The sequence below is a fragment of the Talpa occidentalis genome, unplaced genomic scaffold (genome assembly GCF_014898055.3).
Source record: "Talpa occidentalis isolate TD23 unplaced genomic scaffold, MPIMG_talOcc4v2.1 talOcc4.3, whole genome shotgun sequence".
In the NCBI taxonomy this organism is placed as follows: Eukaryota; Metazoa; Chordata; class Mammalia; order Eulipotyphla; family Talpidae; genus Talpa; species Talpa occidentalis.
In genome coordinates, this window is record NW_023603184.1 from 45,854,837 (window position 1) to 45,870,225 (window position 15,389).

Below are 15,389 nucleotides of genomic sequence, written 5' to 3' on the forward strand. Positions count from 1 at the left end.
GGTAGAGAGACTAAGCTCAGATTAGTACTCTTAAACCCAGAACTCACCCACCAGTCTCTACTATCAAAGCTGGTGGGATAATGCTACAAGAAAAAGCAATGATGGGTATACAACCCAAACCCACCATAGTTGTCTATTAGTATCACTGCTATTTCTTATTGTTATATACTCGTTTTTCTGAATGTAAGCCAAGTTTGCTGAAATTTTTTTTCTACATTGGCAGTATTCTGACAAGACACTCTTTACTTCTCATTCATTTATTGAGCAAAAATATGACTGTCATTCTATAGGAATGCTAGTGTGATGCAAATTAACATTAGAGTCAAAGAACACATTTTATGAAAAAAATTAAAACTCTAAAACATGATTTGGAAAAATGTATTTCCAACTGTAAGTTGGAAATAAATTTTATTAATTTTGGTAAATTTTATTAATTTTTAACTTAAATTAAAATAATTAAAATTATCTAATCTCTTTTTTAATACTTACCATCTTTGCAAGTATTGGTTATTAATTTACCTAAAAAGGTCAGTTGGTCAATGTACAAAAAATAAGTTTTCAATAGATATTCATTTAATTGCTAATGTTACAGAGTTCTTAGGCTTCCTTAATTAATTATAGAGGGCTAATAATAATTTTCAAGAGTTAATGAAATATATGAGTTTTCAGCTACATGTTATTGGTAGGCCTTGAAACTTCTATGAAGCCAGGCTTATTATCTTTGTAATTAGTGACAACGATAACGCCAACTTTACAGTGAAATAAATGTGAACAAGGCTGTCAAGCTACAAATAATTATTGTGATCCTGCAGATGTGCCATATATTAGGTTAGAAACCAGACAAGCAAAACCAAATAAGCAAATTAAAGAACAAAAAGTTCCTTGTTCCTGAGTGACAGGTAAGAAAGTAAGAAAATAACTAAAAAAATAATTAATAACTTAATTTTTGTTATTATTTGGTTTCAGAGATGGATAGTTCTTGAAAGCATCATCTATTGTTTGACCTCAATAACACAAATATATATGTATATATATATTTGGAGAAGATGGAATATTATTTGCTGTGAATTAATTTTTCCCATATTTATTCTTAGCTAATGAAACTTGCCACAAATTTAATGTTTAGGATAGATGAAGCAAAATAATAAAGCTTACAAAATTTACAATGTAAATATTAAAGTATGCATTCTTTCATATATGTCAGAAAATGCATTTTAATGTCAAAGGAAAGCCCATACAGTCACATTGCTCCAGGAGATTGAAGTTGGGGAGAAAAATGAACAATTACACAGAGAAAAATGTGTTCACAATTAGTGTTAACTCGCCAATAGGAGATGGAATTTGTTAACTAACTTTATAGTTGATATTGGGTTTGAACAATGAGTATGAGGAGGAATCCTGTTGTTTTATGAAGTAAGGAAGAAGTGGTCATGAAGGTCAGCAATGGAATCTCAAGGCCAAGTACATAAAGAACCAACCCAGATTCAAAAAGAAAAACATGTACCAGATAATCAAAGACATCCAAATGAAACTGTACAAAAATATGAACCAGAAAATAATTAAAAGAAAAAATCAGAATCGTGAAATAAGAAGACCAGGATGGCCTCCCTGGTGCCACAGGGGTTAAAGTTATCACCAGCCAGTGCAGCATGAGTTTGATCCCTGGCTAGGGAGCTAATCCATGTGGCAAGGCAAACCTCTCCTGTCTCACCCGCTGCTCCTACCACAGTGTGTTTTAGTAGATCTGCCTGTTCGGCCCCCCACTCTGTCTCTGGTGAATTATCTCACTCCCTTGTACCAGTACACCCCAGTTCTTGTATGCATAACTAAATAAAATTCTTAAAAAAAAAATAAGACCAGGAATTGCATACAATAAGAAGAAATTTTTATAATTTATTTAGGCAATAGCATAGCATCAAAATATACTCCCCCCAAAAAAAAACATAATGGGAAAATTATAATGCATTTATCTCATAAACTGGTAAGTGAAAATGCAAAAATGTAGTAATATAAATTTGAACATATTTAAAAGTACCCAGATTCACGTAATGTATATACAAAAAGAAAATACGTTGTTTTCCAGCAAACATAGGCTATGCACAATATATTTGTTTATTTGTAACAATTTATAAGGAATGTAATAATAATTTTGAAGAATCAATAAGATACCAACTATGCCCTGTGATCATGAAAGACATAATTGAAAATCAATAATAAAGAAAATAAAACAAAAATATATTTTTTTTAAATTTGAGAAATCCACTAGTTAAAGAAATCATGAAGAAAATCCTGAAATACTTAAATCTAAGTAAGAATGAAATTATCACATAGAGCCATTTGGGGATGCATAGAAACATGTAAAAATAAATCCTAATTGAATTTTTCCAAAAACTGAATTATAAAAATTATGTTGTGCTTACAATTCAACTAACCAAGGAAAAGGGTGGTAAAAAAAGAATAAGAAATAAAATAATAAAATTCAAGACATATATTAATGAAACAATGCTGAAAGTGATAGGAAAGATTTTAACTTAAAGCTGAGTCTTTCTCTCTTTCTCTCTCTCTCTCTTCTTTCTTTCTTTCAGAGCTAGGGTGCAGGCCACAGGTGTGGGGGGTGAGAGGATTCACCCGAGACAGAGTGGGGAGAACAGGAAGACTTACTGAAATACACTGCTGAGGGGAGCAGCTGGCGAGACAGGAGAGGTCTGCTGCGCCATGTGGGTAGCTCACTGGCTGGGGATTGAACTCCTACTGCAGTGGCTGCTGATAGCTTCATAGTGCTGAGACTTAACCCCTTGTGCCATCAGGGAGGCCCTAAACACCAGAGTCTTAATAAATTAAATTATTTAGAAGGGAAAATGAAAAGTTCTAAATAAATCTTTTAGGAAGCAAAATAAGCATAACAGCACACAAACATTACAAAAATAATATTTTTTTAATTATAAGTAATCAAAATTGACTTAGGAAACTGTAAGAAAACAGACAACTTTACAAAAAAATACTGAACAACAAAAATAATGGAAATAACTAATGGTATATGTATTTCAAAATTATTTTTTTAACCAAAACCCTGTTGAAATTTTTTCTTCCATGTAATTAGATTGTTAAGCTCCTAATTTTCTAATGCTATGATTTTGAGTAAGAACCTGCTATTTTATTTCTTCTTTTTATAGGAAGATAGCTTTAGTTCACTCCATCCATTCATTATTTCATTCTCCAAACAACACTTTCCAGCCCTGGATCTGTCTAAGAAACAAAGATAGAAGCAGGAACTGCAGAAGTATTATTGCCATTAGTCTAATCTCCCTTTTCCACATTCCTCAGTTATACTGGATAAAACCAGTAGGAAAAGACAATATGATGGTGGAGCTGATTAATAATAAAGACTAATTCTGCTCCTTTTTTTTTTTTTTTAATATGGGCCATTCTCATAGTGTGGTTTTAACATGCATTTCTCTTAGAATATGTGATATTGAACCTTTTTTTTTCCCATATGTCTATAGGCCATCTAAATGTTTTCCTTTGAGATGTATCTATTGAGGTACTTTGTTCACTTTTTTAATTGGTATCTGTGGAGTTAACCAGTGACAGGACTGGCAGAAATGCAAGTTCATGGTGGATTTGGGCAAAAAGATAAAGGAATCTTGGAGCTCTCAGTAGATTTGATAAGCCTTTAATGCTGAAGCAGGGAACCAAGTGCAGGCACAGCAGGAGGCAGGGCAGCAGAGATGTAGGAGATAGGGGGCCCTGGAGGCAGGCAGCAACCAAGCCTCTGGAACTTGTAATCTCCTGACTCCCTGTCTGACTTCTCTCATCCTTCTCTTCTCTCTGTCTTGAGTAATGATCTCTGGCTCAAGCCTGTACTTACAGGTGCATATGCCCTGTGCTCATGCCTCTCAGCCTGGGTATACACGCATGCCCTGTGCTCGTGCTCCCAAGTGCTTTTTGTGCCAACATGATATCATATATGGGCAATGAAACCTGGAAGGAAAGCAAGGCAGCTGTAGAGGCCAGTGGAGGGAGGCAAAAAAGAGCCTCAGCCACTCCATTTTTCCCTATGGCATCATAAGACCACGAAAGATGTGCCAACAAAATTTAATTGGGAATTATTTTGATTGCCAAAAAATTAATGTCTTTTACTCAACTTACTTTAGGTTTTGATATTTTATTACAAGAAACCTCAACAATCAGTGTTTTGATGTCTGTAATGAGTAAATGTCATATTTAACTTTATAGTCTCAACAACAAACTCCTTATAAAACTAATAGTACTAATGACAAATACAGAACTATTTTAAGAAACACACTTTCTATTTAAGAATAAATCTTTAGGGTTGAATTGAACAAGTGAGATCATTAATATTATTGGATACAAATTTAAATTAATTATGAGAATGAAAGCTACATTTGTAAGCTGCTGACTTTAAAGTTAATTGGATATCTGGTATGTTAGGTATAATTAAATTTAAAGTGATTTCATCAATCTCAAGTGCTAAAAATAAACCCTCATCTTTGTGAGACTTAAGGTTGTCAAACTGCAGTATAAATCTTTTAATAAAATAGTCTATAAACATAACAATGATAATAGTCTGTTCCACTAATCCTCACATTATATGTATTTATACACACACACCATATATATATATATATATATATATATATACTATATATATAATCTTCTAAATATAGTCAAGACTTAATATACATTTTTGCTGGTTCTCTGACACTCTCTAATCTATATCAGTTTCCTAGGATGCTAATTTTTGAACTAAATGTATTCATGTTTCTAAACTCTGGTTTTTCTTCTCATTCACTTTTATCTACCTATCATTTCTGATCTCTTTAAGAATGTAAATCTTATTTTAGGATTTACTGTATTTAAAAATTTAGTTCCTAGTTATTACCTTTTTAAAAAAGTAGATGATTAAAATCATTTTTAAACAAGTGTGCTGCATCATTAGTCTATAAATATTTCCTATATATAATTTGAAACAGGATATTTTCCTCCTGAAGAAAGAAGGGGAGATAAAAAAGGAGTGAGGGACAGAGATAGATAGCACAGCATTCTTTGATAATTATCTGTTCAGAAGAACTTCACAGGATGAGAACTGTTGAATATTTATAGTTAGCGTTGAATGTTAAGCAGCCAACAATTACCATTAAGGTTGTATATCCTGGTGATATGAATTGTCAATATCCATTTATAATGGACCTAGTCATCAAGATAGACTATTTAAAATGAGAAATGGGGAAGATCTTCAAAATAATCTGAGATGGAAGCAAGACTTTTTATTTGGACATTATCATGCAAATGTTACTACTCTTCAGTAAAGTGTTTATAATAAATTTAACAATATTCTTACCTTTACCAGCATTCTATAAATGTATTCGGTGTCTGGATATGGAATTACTATTCACATTTTGCATTTACTTCACAAATATGCTCTCTGCTCTTCCTCAACATGAAAGAAATGCATATAAAGAAAAGACAAGTCCTTTCTTTGGGAACCATACCCCACTCACTGTAGCCTAACTCTGTCATTTTCCTCTATCCATTGTATTCCCCAACTCTTCTAGGAAACAAGAAAACCTGATAATTAGGTTTTCTAGCTGTTAGAGTTTAATTTTGCAAGAGTTGAAAGAGGCCCTTCTCTTTCCAGGGCCTTAGTTAGACCCTGTCGAGTGAAGCATTTCCACCATCACCATTGACCAAAGCTGTGGCTAATATTACAGACAGCAATCTGGTCCCCCCAAACTTTCTCCTGCAGCTCTCTCCATCAGACAATGTTGTCTTCCAGCAGAGGCACTTCCTGTGGTGTCTCATGATGAGACTTTAAACACAATTTGAAGGGAATGCAAAATGCTTTATTTCTCATGCTTACTGTTTGGCGGGCAAATTTCACTCCAATGCATTGACATTTTCTTAGATTTGTAGAATCAACATGATACTCTGAACTTCACATGTGCGTACAAACAAGTGACATACTCCTTTCTAAAAAAATAATCATCCTCAGTCTCTGCTTTGGGTCTTGGAGCAAAACAGCTTTCAGAAAGTTTTTCTGACATCAACATGTTAACAGTTTTCTCTGGAAAGGGAGGATGGAGAAGGATGATAGATGACTCTTTTTCCCTTGTCATTTATTACTAAGTATTTGTCTTTATTTATGCACAGTGAATGTGTTCTTTTACAAATGTATAGAGTTTGTGTTTTTAAATTTAAATTTCCTATTTAATGAGCCAAAAAATACTGTTTGTCAGGAAGGTGGCATTTGTATGTGTTAACAACAACCATGATTCAAAATGTGTTTAGGTCTAATAATTATATCAAGGAATTTTTTTTTTAACCTCACCTCTTCTGTTTTAAAAGAACTACTGCCAGGTGTTAAGGTTTATTATTATTATGAATACATTACAAATTCAAAGTAAAAAAAAGAGATACCTAACATCATTCCTGTCCAACGTATACCTATATCAAACAATTCAAAGTAAATACTGACAACAGAGTGATTATATAAAAAACATAGAAATGCAATTTGAGTTATTTTGGTTCTATCATTCCATATAGTAACTTTCATTTTATATTTCTGTATACAATTCCTTCAGTGGTAAAAACATTTGTAGTTTCTGGAATCTATCATGAAGAACTAAGAATACAGATATTAATGAATTTCTGGAATTTATTTTAAACTGAGAAATGTGAATTTCTGCCAGACTCCCTCCTCTCTCACTCTCTCTGTCTTAATACATATGTAACACATATATATGTGTATACACTGAGTTGATGTCTATCTATATCTGCATATATCCAAATAGATTCATATCAGGTAAAAAAAAATTCAAAATTAATGACAAGCATTTTTTTTGATGAACTACAAGCAGAGGCAAATTGAAAGGTCTGATCTAATAATAATATTTAATAATACAAATACTGAAAATCAACTTTGATGTACTTATTAACAAATTTTCAGAAGTTAAGGCTTGAAAACAAACATGGTAATATAGTTTATTGTGAAGTTACTATAAGATTTTATTTCCTTTTTTCAGATATGTCATTTTTAATTTAAATCCAATTCACTTTTTCATTCTTAAAATTGCAATATTTATTCCTTTGTTTACACTGGCAGAATTATATCATAATACAAAGTCCTATGAAAAGAACTTTTCACTATTTATTATCTGTGCATTATCATTATTCACTTCGTTATGTGAATATACCTTAAAATAAGTATTAAAAAATGATCTACTTCGGGCCTTAAATATGCATCGTATAACACTGCAACAGATGTTTTGTAAGTAACATATCTTGATGTTTATGGTATTAGCAGTCAAAGGCAAATACTTTGTCCAATGAAGACAATCAAACATCCATCAAGGAAGCACATGCAGAGGTGGGCCTTCCTGGTGGCCTACCACTATGGCAGCACAAGTTCAATCCCCAGCCAGGGACCTACCCACATGGTGCAGCAGACCTCTCCTGACTCGCCCACTGCTCCCCTCAGCAGTGTATTTCAGTAGATCTGCCTGTTCTGCTTCCCACTGTGACTATCGTGAATCCTCTCATCCCTGACACCTCTGACATGCACCCCAGTTCTTCTACACAAAAGTAAATTAAATAAAATCTTTAACAAAAAAAAAAAAAAAAGGAAACACATGCAAAGTGCAGTGCCAGGTCATTGCCTAATCTAATTCAACATCTTTAACATCCTGCAATTCCATTTCACATATTGTTCTAAATCCACTCAAATGGATTCCAATGTATTTAAAAGTCAAATAACATTTCTTTGTCTTATTTCAATTGCATGTCCTATGTGCTATCTCATCTCCATAAAATCCTTGTTTTTGATTTCTATTGCCTGAATGACACAATCCTTTCTTCATACCAATATGATGAGGCTAGAGTTCACTCATATACTGTTTGGGGGAATGCAGATACTTTTTCCCAAGTTAGTATAGTTTCTAAATTAGCTAAATACACATCTGCATCATGTTGTGTAGAGATTAAAGATCAATTGGCATCTATACACATATTTGAGGAGGAAATTAAATTGATAAATTTTACTTCTGACTCACATATTCTTTTCAACACTATTTAAAAATACTAAGTTCTTTGAATAGAGTTGTTTATCTGAGGAATACATTTGTTAAATCTTCCTGCTATTAAGTAACAAAGCTTAAATAAACACAAACAATAGTCAATGACTACAGATCTATCTGGATATGAGACAGATTCTCTTAGTTAAACTGCCCTGGACTTTGGGGTGAGGAGAGAGAGAAAGAGAAAGAGAGAGACAGACAGACAGACACACACATATATATAATCAATCCTAATTTCTTTTTATTTGTAGATTTATTTCTCTATTTATACAAGCACTGGGTACAGTCAGAAGCATGGGAGGGTGAGAGAATTCACCAGAGCCAGAGCGGGGAACAGAACAGGCAGACTGATGAAGTACACTGCTGAGGGGAGCAGCGGGCGGCAGGAGAGGTCTGCGCGCCATGTGGGACCCTCACCCAGCGGCTGGGGATCAAACCGGAGCTGTAGAGGCTGTGGGCAGCCTCGCAACCCAGCGCTCAACTGCTGCGCCACCAGGGAGGCCCCTTATGTTCTTTTTAAATTGTGTGTTTGCACTTAATTAATATCCAATGTGTTAGTTATTGTTTTTGCTTTTGTTACTCTCTTGGGAATTTTATTCTTATAGCTGTATTTGTCAAATATTCCTGGTATCACACTGCAAAAAATAGAATAGAAAAACACAAACAAAACAATATCAAAATTTCAACAATTTCAACAATGGCTAAATCAACTAAATTGCCTTTGTAAATTAATAGCATACAGTGTCTTTGTTTTAGAGCACATTTAAAAAATAATGGATCAAATCAAGTATTATGCTAATGCAGGGACCAGGCATTAGAAGAATGCAAATTGACTAATCTTATAAAAATAATTTGAATGCTTAACATAGGGTTTTCTACATAGTTTTTAAAATAGATAGGCTTCATAGTCAGGACATTTCTTTTATGTTTAATAAAGAAGACAAATTGTGTAATCAGCAACAAATAGATCATCAAAATACAGAAACTCTCCTTGAGTACAGAAGTATAAATGATCATACAATTAGAATTTATCAGAACACATCAGATCATGATTCAAAACTCATCCTCCTCTCAGAAAGTTTTAGAAGGTTGTCTTAGCTCAAATTGCTATAATAAAATGCAATAGACCAGGTGACTTAAACAATATGCATTTATTTTCACTGTCCTGAAAGCTGTAAAATCTAAGACCTAGATGCTGACAGAGAAGGTTCATGGTGAGTACCAACTCTCTAGTTCATTGATCAGGTCTTCTCACATGTCCTTACAGGGTGGAGAGAGGGTAAAAGAACCAGTCTATTATTCTCTTCTTGAAAGGACATTAATACTATCATGAGGCCTCGGCCTCATTACCTCATTGAAAGCTCCCAAAGGCTTACCTCTAAATACTATTATCTTGGGAATTAAGGAATTAGGAATTAATTTTGAGAGGATATAGACATTCAGTTCAGAACAGGACATTTCAAAATTTTGGAGCAGTCCGTTTCCGTTTATTTATATGGATGTTATTCTGAAAATTAAATTTCATGCCCAGACTCCAGTAGGAGAGAGACAGTTATGACACAACTGTGCCTCCATTCTCAACATTAGACACCAGTTTCATTCCTCTCCTTTACATAGCGTTTTGCTGTCGCTTTCTCCCCTCTGAAGGAAAAAAGGTCATTGTATTGTAACATTGCCCTTTTTCAAGCTCATTTTTGCTATTCCTACGTAAATCACTGAGGTTCAGTTGTGTGAAGAAACTTGTTCAAAGTCAAAGGTAAGCCAAATAGATGACTGGTACCTAGCACTTTCCCATCACCACAAACTTTTGATGATCATCTGCAGCTAAGGGTGTCAGCCAAATTCGCTCCATGAAGACTTTTGCCCCTGAGCAAGCAATGTGCATCTGTATATACTGGTTTCGCCTATACTAGAGAAAGGAAATAAAAAATTGGAGAAGGATTGCCCAGGTTTAGGTATATGCATGCAGAAAATGTTTTCTGTCTAAATGGACATTTTCATGTGCTGTGTGTTTGTTTTGTTGTGTTTTTTTTCAACTTGAGGAGACATCATTGATTTCATGAAGCATGTTGATAAAGGTTCTCCTAAAACCTTTAACTTATCAACTACATGGTGTGATCTCTAGTCATCTAAATTTCCCTATTAATGATATCCTAAACAATTAAATTACAGCCCAGGATGAGACATGTCTTAAGGCAAAACAAACAAACAAACAAACAAGTTTATTGAAGTTATAAGTCATTTTTCATAGATTTCAGTTCATTTACTTTCCCAAGAACTATGCATGAGGGGTACTGTTTCCATTTTGCAAATGAAGAAATTGAAGAGACACACAACTTACCAATGGTCACTCACAAAAACAGATTTAGAACCCAGTTGATCAGAAAAGCCATTCTCAATCCTTATATAGCATTGACGCATATATATCCCTCTTCACTTTGGATGGATGTTAAAACCCTAACTATGCTGGGCCTCCCTGGTGGTGCAAAGAGTTAAGATGTAACCTGCGAAGCTGTCCGCAGCCTCTGCAGCATGAGTTCAATCCCCCGGTTGTCTAGGGAGCTACCCACATGGTGCAGCAGACCTCTCCTGATGTGCCCGCTGCTCCCCTCAGCAGTGTACTTTGGTCAGTCTGCCTGTTCTGTTCCCCACTCTGTCTCTGATGAATCCTCTCATCCCCCACACCTCTGGCCTGTACCCTAGCTCTTGTATGCATAAATAAATAAATCTTAAAAAAAAAAAAAAAACCTAACTATGCTAAGACCAATCAATCATAGTCACTGAGACCCAGCACTCACCTGAGAGCTGCCTCAGGCCTATACCTTCCCATTGTGAGTTAGAGCTCTTATGCCCAGGAATGGTTAAGGTTGCAACTTGGAGGTAAGGTTTGTTAATTAACTCTTAAGATCCAGTGCCTATTTTTATATTTTGCCTGAGCAGCCCAGTGCCGTGGATTAGCCTCAAGGGTGTGCAACCAACAGCAGTCACATGGATTCTGCATTTTGAGATTAATTTTCTGCAGTCATTGTCTTAAAATTTTTAATAGATTTTCTTTGAGTGTGTATTCTGGCAGTGAATTCGAATGTGGCAATAGAGTAAGCTCTGGTGACTTAGATCTTAGCTCAAAGACATATATTCAGACAGTCTCCCTACTTTCCACTTCCCCTGAGGTGAGTTTCTCTGTCACCTGGTATTTAGAATCCTATCAACATGTCTTCTCTCATGTCACCAAAAATCCACTGTTGCCCTGTACCCTGGCATGGGACTGTACAGTCTAGGCAGTCAAGGTTAGGAATATGCACACAGAGGGTATCAGGTCAGAAATGGCAGCAGTCTTCATTGACTTCAGTTGGCAACTAGTTCAGGTCACCACTGTTTAGCACATTCCTGAACAAATCATGTGTCTCCATTGGCAGAAGTTGTATCCTCCATGGGGAAGGATCTAATTTTGAGTTTCCAAGTGTAAGGGGAGTCTGGTGGCTGGTGGGTCCTGCCCAGGGAGGGGCTGCAGACCTTGGGAGGGTCTGCCCATACACCGCACTGTCCTTTAGCAAGGGCTACTCCATTACTGGGGGTAAAACATTAGCTCAATAAAAAAGAACATCGCACATTGAGAAAGAGTTCCTGGAATAAAGGAAAGAATTTATGTTTTTGAAGAAAAATCAGCTCCCACATTTTCATTTTGCACTGGGCACTGTAAATAATGTAGCCAGCTCTGGTAGAAAGGGAATGAGTTTCTGGGAATATAAAGTACTGCAGACCAAGTTTGGCATCTTTCTCCTGCTCCTTTTCCTTATGAAATGGTGGGAAAACATCTGCCCCTTCTGAAGTTCTGTAGTACATTTGTTTTTTCAACTGTACAACAAATGTATTTTGTATATTAACAAAAAACCCTCTTATACTGTATACATTGTTTTTTTAAACAAACATACTTTTTTTTGAAACTGTTGGTTTTCTTGAATACAAATGGCTGTAAATGAATATTTGGTACTGGAATTCTGTAACCTGACTAAGGAAAGCTGTTTAGATCAAACTTCCCTCCAACTGGTACATTCAAACATAATCTCCTGAAAACAAACTAAAAAAGTATAATTTATTTTATAGAAATGGACTCAGGCACAGCATTTGTTCAAGTTTGAACAGCATTCTCTTTTTTTGAAATTCCCTGTGTGGTGGTCAAATAAGCAATAAGCAATCATTAAGTGCTTACAGTGTGTCTATCTACACTAGTTCTAAGGAAAAGGAGAGTAGCAAGAACTCAGATTGTGATTATTCTGTGACAGTCACTTGGTAAACTTACATTCTGTCAGTCTTCAAATCAAATCAAGAGGGCCTCCCCTGGTGGTGCAGGCGGTTGAGCTCAGCACTGTGAAGCTGTTCGCAGCCTCTGCAGTGTGGGTTTGATCCCGGCCGGCCAGCAAGGGTCCCACATGGCGTGGCAGACCTCTCCTGTCTCGCTCACTGCTCCCTTGAGCAGTGTATTTCCTCAGTCTGCCTGTTCTGTTCCCCACTCTGTCTCTGGTGAATCCTCTCACCCTCCCACACATCTTGCCTGTACCCCAGTTCTTGTATAAATAAATAATAAATAAATAAATAAATAATCTTTTAAAAAAAATCAAGAGGTAAATATTGTTGACTCTGTTTTCCAAACAAAAACATTGAGGTTCAATTTGTTAAGAAAAGACAGTTTTCAGTTAGAAAGTGGGAAGTATGTTCAATGATGATGTTAATAAAAAAACAATCACTTAAAGTGATTGGGTGTTTTTGAATGAATGAATAGTCTACATTTTAATTGGCCTCTGGTGGCCTCCACTCCTATTTATAATATGAACTCTTAACAGGAGAAAGCAAACTAGAGTCCTCAGCATGTTTACATAGTTATCTTTAAAATAAATGCTTATGCTAAAAGTCCACTCTCCATGGACTGTTGTTTTCAGCAACTTGTAGCTGAAGCCCTTCCTATTTCTATTAGTGTCTCTCTCTAACACGCAGGCATGAACTGTCATTGAAAACACACTTCTATATCAGTAAGAAGTGGATGTTTTTTGTCACAGAGGACAAAGTTGCTTTTCATTATTAACCTAATACCTAGAGACCCCAGTGTTCTTCATTCTGCATTTTGCTTAGAAAAAAAATTTGCCTGTGTACTCAGGTTCAAATTCTTAAGAGAGTCTTTTATATTTCCTTCCTTACCTGGTATAGTGAATGGCTTTTACAACCAAAGTTATAAAGTCATTCATTAAAGAAATATCTTATAATGCAAATTAAGTAATATACACATGTTAATTAATTCTCAAAAGAAATAAGGACTTTTTTTTAAAGGTTTGCTACTCTAATTCAGCAATGGTAAAGTGCCCCAGTTAATGAACTCAATCTAAAGTGGTCACATTCTCTATCAAAGAAATAGGAAGAAGAAATATATAAGACCAAATGGACAGTAGCCCCACTGAACAAAACCACAAGTCTTGTTAGATTCCAAGTAGAGGCTTATTTGTATGCCCCATTCCCTTATTAAAATCCATATAACTTCATCCTTGAATTTCCCCTTATGATCCAACTCACATAGCTGCTCTAGCAAGGCCTCTTCTATATCACTTTATGCTATTTTCTAAGTTCTTATTTTACCAACTTGAGAGAGAAAATGGCCACCATGGATTAGAGACACCTCCAGACTATACCCATGATAGGTATATAACAATTTCCTATTTGTTTATATATATATGAGAACTAATTATGATTCTACCATCTACATGTGGAAATTGAGGTTTTGCAGTTCAAAATGCTTCCTAAGATCATATAAAGAATCCATAAAAGAGTAGGTTTTCATTGCTCTGCAATCTTATGCAAAAAGTGAAAATATATTAGTATCCAAATTTATAGATGAGAAAACCTAGGATCAGAGGAAGATAACTTGATTACAAATCAATTTACAGGGGAAGATAATGGTATTATAATAAACACGAGACGCGAGAAATTAACAGCCAAGGAGAGTACTGCAAAACAAATAACAACAAAAATACCACTGGATAGCATGCCTACTGCTTACAGGGATGAGTCTTAGAGGAGCTGGCCAGGAGCCTATTTGGATTCTGTGACCTACTGTGTTTGGCGTTCAACTCAGATATTTGAACTAAAAAGCTGCCAATTATGAGAGTAAAAATGTAACTGGTATAACAGTGAGATAGGGCCTTTTCCACTTCTCTTTACCTTTTCTTTACCACTTTTCCTTACACATTCTGATCTCATCAATTATATAAGATTTACCATTTTTGAAAGCAGTCCAAGCCCTAATTCCAGCCACTCAAATTATACTGAAGTAAGGATCATTTCTCTCATTTTATAGAAGTGGGAGATGAACCTCTTACATCCATTAGTTTGACAGATACTTAATCTCTGCTCTGTGCCAAGAACAATGCTTAGTGCTGGAAATAGGCACTACTGCTAGTAGAAAGAGTTTTCCTTGAGTTTTCTCCTTTCTATGGGGCTTATAAAACAATATTTGAAGACAAATAAGTAAGTGAATAAATTCATGAGTTTTATTTGAGAAAGGTGCTATAAAAAGTAACAAATTGCTCTTATAGAAAGAAAGTGGGACCTTGGGCAGAAAAAAAACTATATATGAAGGTATGGAAAAGATAATCAGAAAATGGCAGATTCTAACTTGAAATCTGCAATATGAGAAGGACTCTGTTTCCAAGAACTGATGTCCTAAGTCCAGGGGACAGTACAAATAAAGGTTTTGACATGAAAGAGATCGTAGCTTTTTTTAAAAAAGAATAATATTGCCAAGGTAGCTAGGTTTGTTTGAATGAGAAGAGAATACTAGGGAAAGAACAGAGAAAAGAAATGAGGATCAAGAGATTTGGTAAGTTGAAGAAAATTGGAGTAAACATGGAAAGGGGGGGTGTGATGCCCCAAAACAAACAAAGGTAGATCCAAAATTTAATTCCAAGTCTCTCTGCAGTGAAATCCATGTATTTGATCACCTCAGTACTGACAGGTGGACAAAGATGCGTATTAGCTTTGATTCATGTTTAATATGGGGATTGGACACAATGGAGTTCAAACTGGAGAAAAAGAAATCCAGTAAGTGCAGAGTCACAAATCTAGTTCCAGTGGCTTTGGGGAATGAAGCCTTGAGAGAATGGGGAAGGGTGTGTGTGTGTGTGTGTGTGTGTGTGTGTGAGAGAGAGAGAGAGAGAGAGAGAGAGAGAGAGAGAAAGAGAATAAAAGGGAAGGGTGAAGGAGAATGGGAGAAGAGAGAGTGAATGTGAATTAGAAAAAAAAATCTTAGAG

The 15,389-nt window shown here is 35.3% G+C and overlaps 1 long non-coding RNA gene across 1 annotated transcript in view; it reads right to left on the reverse strand.

Annotated features, from left to right (window-relative positions):
* LOC119254707 (uncharacterized) overlaps nucleotides 1–15,389 on the reverse strand; it is an 847,730-nt gene that overhangs the window by 806,566 nt on the left and 25,775 nt on the right. The gene's annotated exons all lie outside the window — the stretch shown is intronic.